Here is a 6,569-nt window from a genome sequence, read left to right as displayed (position 1 = left end):
GGGCACGGATGTTAGCCCAGGGCCAGTCTTCCTTAGCAAAAAGAGGAGGATTGGCAGATGTTAGCTCAGGGCCGATCTTCCTCACAAAAAAAAAAAAAAAAGTGACCCCTGCCGACAGCCGGTGTATTGTGTGCCACAGAGGCCTCCATGTTTTGACTGCTGGGTTTCCTCCCCAATGGACATCTCTAGGAACTCTAAACTCTTAATCTCCACCCTCCACCCACACTCCCTGACTGGCCTGAGGTGAATCCCTTATCTGCCTCAGTTGCTTCATCTGTAAAGAGGAGGATAATAATATTTACCTCCCTCAGAGGAGTGCTGGGAGAATTAATGAATACTTGCAAAGTACCCCGAGATCTACAGATGAAAGACAGTGTGGAATTGCAAAGTATGATTGTAAATATCAGTGTTCTTTGGACACATCTACAGGCAGCATGTGTGAGCACATCTGTACCTGAGAGCATTGGATGAAAGTATCTGACTTTCAAGCATCATCCTATGAGCGTCCTGGCAGCCTGTGGATGTTTATGTCCATGTGACTTGTGCACCATGACACAATCGGTCCCAGAAATAAGAATGTGCCCAGAAAGGGAAGCACTACTTTGGGAAGCTGGCATAAAAATCAACCACATCCTATGGTTAAGTACTCTCTAGAAGCCTCTTTGGCCAGTGCCACAATCCTTCCAGCTGCCTTTGGGGCTAAGACCTCACCTATGTGATCAGCCCCTAAAGAGTAGTGAAGCATGACTCTCAGACTTCTCTATCTGCCCACTTGAAAACACAATCTTGAGCCTAGAAGAGTTTGTTCTCAAGCTCACTGTATCCACTTGCCAATCACACAGTCATAAAATCTGACTGCAGAGAGCGCCTCCTCCCACCCATCTCCCAGCCGTGTTCTCCCCTTCCGTCTCAGTACTACCAGTTCCAGCTTGCTGCTCCCCTCCTCTTCCCCAAAAGGCCCCTGCTTCCCCCTACTTGACCCTGCTCCCCACCAACTCAATCCCCTCCTCACTAAGTAGTGTGCGGTAACCTTCAACACTACCCCCCGTAATATCACATCGCACAGCTCCCGGGAGACGGCTGCTGTAGCCCGTGCTTTTAGGAATAAAAGAGTAAGAGCAAATGGAAGATACATGAGGAAGTCAAAATTCCCTTGTGTCTTGGGACTGAGCCCTCAGCAGTCCTTCACGCCTGTGTGAGGATGTGGCCTCCTCTTCTGATTCCGGAAACAGAGGAGAGTAAGGGAGTGAGCAAGACATATGTCTGGTCTCCACCGTAAACCTCTGCAGCCTGGCAAGAAACAGCAAGGCTTATTCCAGACCCAAATTCTCATTCCTGCTACAGCCATCATAAACGCCTGCTGACACCAAAGAAGAGTAAGCCTGTAATCCTCATAAAAGAACATTCTTGAACCCTGGAAATCAATGAGGGATATGAATGCCAGTTTTTAAACTGACATCCCCTCTGCTCCTGGGCTAGATTGGACATCGAGGAAGCAGGTAATGGCCTTGGAGTTATGGGTTAAAGTCTGCACACAGGCCTCCCTGTTCCTAACATCTCCCCCCACTGGCTAGGCAGATGGCCTGAAGTTCCCATAACTTGTGGTTAAGACACTGTCTCCAGAAGGCTGTGTGTAGAATGGAAACATATGATATGAAAATCAACATTTTAAATCATTCCAGCAGTGTGCTGGAACTAGCTCACAGTGGCTCGAGAGAGTCAACTATGTGCATCTTTTCCCAACTGTATGTTCACATCACATTGGTAGCTTGAAATCAGCCATTGCTGCTCTGAAATCACCAAACACTGCAAATCAGGGCTTTTTTCCCTCTTCAGAAAGCTGGCTGTTAAATCCTCACTGCACACCACCAATCAGCAGGCACTTTTAGCCATTATAATTTGGTCACAGATGGGTTTACGCCATGACCAAGGGACGAGGTCCCAGTTGGTCTTGAGCAGGGAAAGCAGATGAGAAAGCCGGGAGGCACGGGGACTTAATCGGGACAGTGGATGAACAGAGAGGGAAGGGAGCACCATTGCAAGTTGTCTGGGAGCAGCCAGAGGGTCCTGGATGCCTTGGGGAGGAATGAACAGAATGCCTGCTTCGAGGTTTTGCCAAAGGTCAGCCTGCCTTGTAGATTTTAGCAGCAAGAAGAGGATGCAGCAAGCTTCAAATTCTCTAGGATGTTAACAGGAAGAAATCTGGATTTTAGGCCCTTTGTTGCCCTAACAAACAGTATAATCTTTGAGCCTCACTTTCCTTAACTATAAAATGGGGCTAACATTACTCCTCTGATGGGATTTGTAAAGGATTCAGTGAGACAATGTTTGTAAAGTACTTGCTCTTGACAGTGGTTCTAATATTGATAAATTGATGGACACTTCACTACCCTCTTCTTATTCTATATCTCAACAGTATTTGTGATGTTCAATTAATCTAGACCTGAAACCCTCAACCCCTCTGGCTTCTGAAACTCCACCCTCTCTTGGTTTTCCTTCTACTTCTCTGCCTTTCCTGGGTCTTTCTTCTCTACCCCTCTTCAAAATCTAATTTGGGGCCTCCTTCTCCTGTTTTTCTGCACAGCCTCATTAGGCCATCTCCTCTGGTTCCGTGGATTTAAATATTATCTTCATGCTGATGACTTCCAGACTCCTAAAATTATCCTCTGTCTAGACGATTGGTTCTTAAAGTGGAAACCCTGGACCAGCAACATCAGCATCACCTGTGAACTTGTTAGAAATGCAAATTCACAGGCCCCACCCAAACTTTCTTAATCAGAAACTCTGGAGGTGGGTCCAGTAATCTGTTTCATCAAGCCTTCCAGGTGCTTCTGATGCTTGCTCAAATTTGAGAACCACTGGTCCAGACTAACATATTTAATGGCCGTATCTACAACTCTACTTATATGTCTCACAGAAGAATCAAACTTAACAAACCCAACACAAAACTCTTCATTCTCCAATTCCCCCTCAATTCTGCCCGCCTACCATGTCCTCAGAATTGCTCACCTGAGAAAATGGCACTATCTTCCAATTATTTGTTAAACCTGGAAGTCAAGAAGTCTCCTTTATATCCTTCCTTTCTCCCAACTTCCTCAGCTCACATCTAATCCACTAGCAAATACTACTAATTCTATCTCCGAATTAGACCACAAATTTGCTACCTTCTCTACATTTCCATCACTACCACTGTAACTGGGACCACCGTCAAATCTTGCTTGTTCAAGCAAGACCAATGCAACATTCTCCACCTGCTTCCACTCTTGTCCCCTCCAACCCCTTCTCCATGCTGCCCCAAGAAAGCAAGATCTTCTGAAAATGGAATTTGGCTCATGTGACTCGCTGTCCTAAGACACTTTCAGTAGTTTCCCTTTAGATCTAGAATAAAATCCAAACTCTATACTGTGGTTTCCAAGGTCCTGCATGACCTGCCTCATATCCACCTCTCTGTTACCTCACCTAGTGCCAGTCTCTCCCTCTACTACTGTGTCCCAGAGTCACTGGTTTTCTCTCAGTTTCCTGAACAGGCCAACTCCATTCTGCCTCAGGGACTATGTTCTTCTGTCTGGAATTTTTCTCCTCACCCTGTGAGTGGCTGGCACCTTCTCATCCTCATAGTCTTTGGTTCAATGTCACCTCCCCTCTGTGCCTTTCCTTACACCTATTTAAAGTCTCCTCCATACTCCATTATTCTCTCTCATCACCTTTTTGTTTCTTTTCTAGCACGTCTGCAGTTTGTTAGTTTTCTCTTCAGTTATTACTCACTTGATGCTGGTTCTATTTTGTTTTTCTCTATCCTCCTCACCCCACCACCCTGAATGTAAACTCACAAGCCGAGGGGGCTCATTCTACGTCCACCACTTGTCAGTGTCTGGCACAGTGCCTGGTGCAAGGTTGGTAGTTGCTGATATTGCCATTGTTATTGGCACATGGAAGGGAGCTAAGTACAGCTGAGGAGGAGGTGGGAGAGCCACCATGCCAGGCCTTTAAGAGCTCCCAGGTGTGGATCCTGAGTCACAAGGAGTGAAAGCCTCATGCAGACTTTGTGTTCCCGAGTCTGGCCCTGAGCAGACAGAGGTTGCCACTGCCCTCAAGGAGCATCCCATCTAGAGGGGAGGGTGAGGTGAGCCTCACATGTATGGAAACACTGCTGAGCAAATGAAGACATGCAATCAAGGATGAGATTAATTGGTCCCAAATCTACATACCATGGGAATTTTGGAATAGGAAAGATGACAGAGCACCAGGATAGGTGAGCAAAGCCGTGAGCTGGAGAAGAGCCTTTGAAGGAAGTGTAGGCTTTGGGTTTATGGTGATTTCCTCAGTGGGAGCTTCTCATGGGCACAGCATATGTTTTTTTGTTATTCTGTTGAGCATATGTTTTGTTTTGCTTAAGGGCATAACTTCAAATAGGTAATGGATATGTCAACCCTTAAAGTGAGAAATCAGGGCCACCAGTGTAGGTGGGGAACAGTTGTCAAGCACATTGTAAGCTGTGGGGATGGGGCAGGGGCAGCACTGTGTATGAGGACAAGTGTAGCCTTTGACCCAGGTTCCTTTTTTTTTTTTTGGTTCCATAATTTCCCAAATGGCTGATGCCAGACAAATTAACTTGTCTAAACCTCAGTTTCCTCAACTAGGAAAAAAGGGTTCTAGATTAAAGTTAAATGAGATAGAGTATGTAAAGCACTTAGTTTAGCATATTGTGGATAATCAATAAATGATAACAATTCTGTGATTCCATCTGGACATCTAGGCCACAATTGCTAAAATATGAACGGGAAAGGTGGCATGACATCTGAGCTGGACATGGTAAACTTCATGTTCATTTTGTTTTACTTTGTTTTTATTTAATCATCATAACAAAATTATGAGGTAGAAAATATTGCTCCCACTTGTATTAAGGGAATTATAGGGGCCAGCCTGGTGGCGTAGTTGTTAAGTTCACGTGCTCTGCTTCGGCGGCCTGGGGTTCGTAGGTTCAGATCCCAGGGGCAGACTTACACACCACTTATCAAGCCATGCTGTGGCAGGCACCCCACATATAACGTAGAGGAAGATGTGCACAGATGTTAGCCCAGGGACAATCTTCCTCTCCAAAAGAAAAAAGAGAAAATTTATTTAGAAAAAAGGGAATTATATATAAAGGAATAATGGTTCATGTGATTATGGAGGCTGACATGTCCCAAGATCTGCAGTTGGCAAGCTGGAGTCCCAGGAGATCCAATGGAGATCCATTGGTATAGTTCTAGTCCAAAGGCTCATAGTTTTAAGACTCAGGAAGAGGCAATCTTTCAGTTCGAGTCCAAAGAAGGACAAAGCTAATATCCCAGCTCAAAGGCAGTCAGGCAGGAGGAGTTCCCTCTTACTCTTGGGGGATCAGCCTTTTTGTTCTAGTCAGGACTTCAACAGATTGGATGAGGCCCACTCACATTAGGGAGGGCAATTTGCTTTACTCAGTCTACCAATTCAAATGTTCATCTCATGCAGAAACACCTTCACAGACACCCCCAGAGTAACGTTTAATCACATATCTGGACACCCGGTGGCCCAGACAAGTTGATAGATAAAATTAACCATCACACTATATTACTGATAAAACTCAGAAAGATTAAGAAACTTGCCCTATAGTGAAACTAGGATTTAAATCCATGGTTATCTCACTCCAAAACTCCATACAATAGGTGTAGCTCAGAGTGTGCTACGTAGAAGATGCTGGTTCTTCATTTCTCCCTTTGTCCAGGAGTAATGTTTTGATCGAGGCTAATCCAAGTACCTTTTGTGGTATAAGAGCTTCTGTTCCAAGAAAACAAGACAAAGCCACATAGGGGGAAAGGAGAACAAATGAACTTGGGTCCATAATCACAGACTGAAGATAAACTATCCTTTTCATTTTGTTCACTCCCTTGCTCATAGAAGTTAAAGCTCTCAAATGATTCATCACTGTAGCTCCATCTGGCATAGAAAAGGTGCTCAATAATTGTTTGCAAGTCAATAAACAAGCAAATAAATGGAAACAAGATATTAATTTGGAAATTTCTACTGAGACACCAAAATACAATAGAAAGGAAATTCCAACAGAAGATGCAGACCAAGATGTAAACACTTAAAGAACAAGTTGAGAACTAATTTCTCAACTCTGAATATGTTCACCCACATGGGGACTTAAAAGGGCAGAGACAAGGCCCCCACGAAGGTCTGACATATTGGGATTTGGGACCCAACACTTGAAAGCATCTAAAGGGGGGCTTTGGGGAAGAAGATTTCTTGGGGTCTACTTTGGTCTGTGGCTCCTACTGCTTAGCCCTGCTCCCCACAGAGGAGGGGTAGAGGAGTACCTGCCCATTATCCTAATTCTAGTGAGAGGGGCTCCAGAGGGAGCATCCGGAGAGCTTGATCTGTGCTTCTCCATGTTGTGAGACAAAAAAGGCAAGAGACTGGCTAACAGCCAGTGGAGCAGAGCAATCCCTGCAGGTCCCTCTGAGAACAAGCCAGTGCTGTGAGAGCCCCCAAACTGTGTGAAACCCACAGAGGAGTGTTGCCCTGGGATCGTTAAAAAGAAGACCCTG

Source organism: Ceratotherium simum, chromosome 24 (assembly GCF_057802395.1).
Source record: "Ceratotherium simum simum isolate JZ-2026a chromosome 24, ASM5780239v1, whole genome shotgun sequence".
Taxonomy (NCBI): Eukaryota; Metazoa; Chordata; class Mammalia; order Perissodactyla; family Rhinocerotidae; genus Ceratotherium; species Ceratotherium simum.
Note: the sequence above shows the minus strand (reverse complement) of the source record.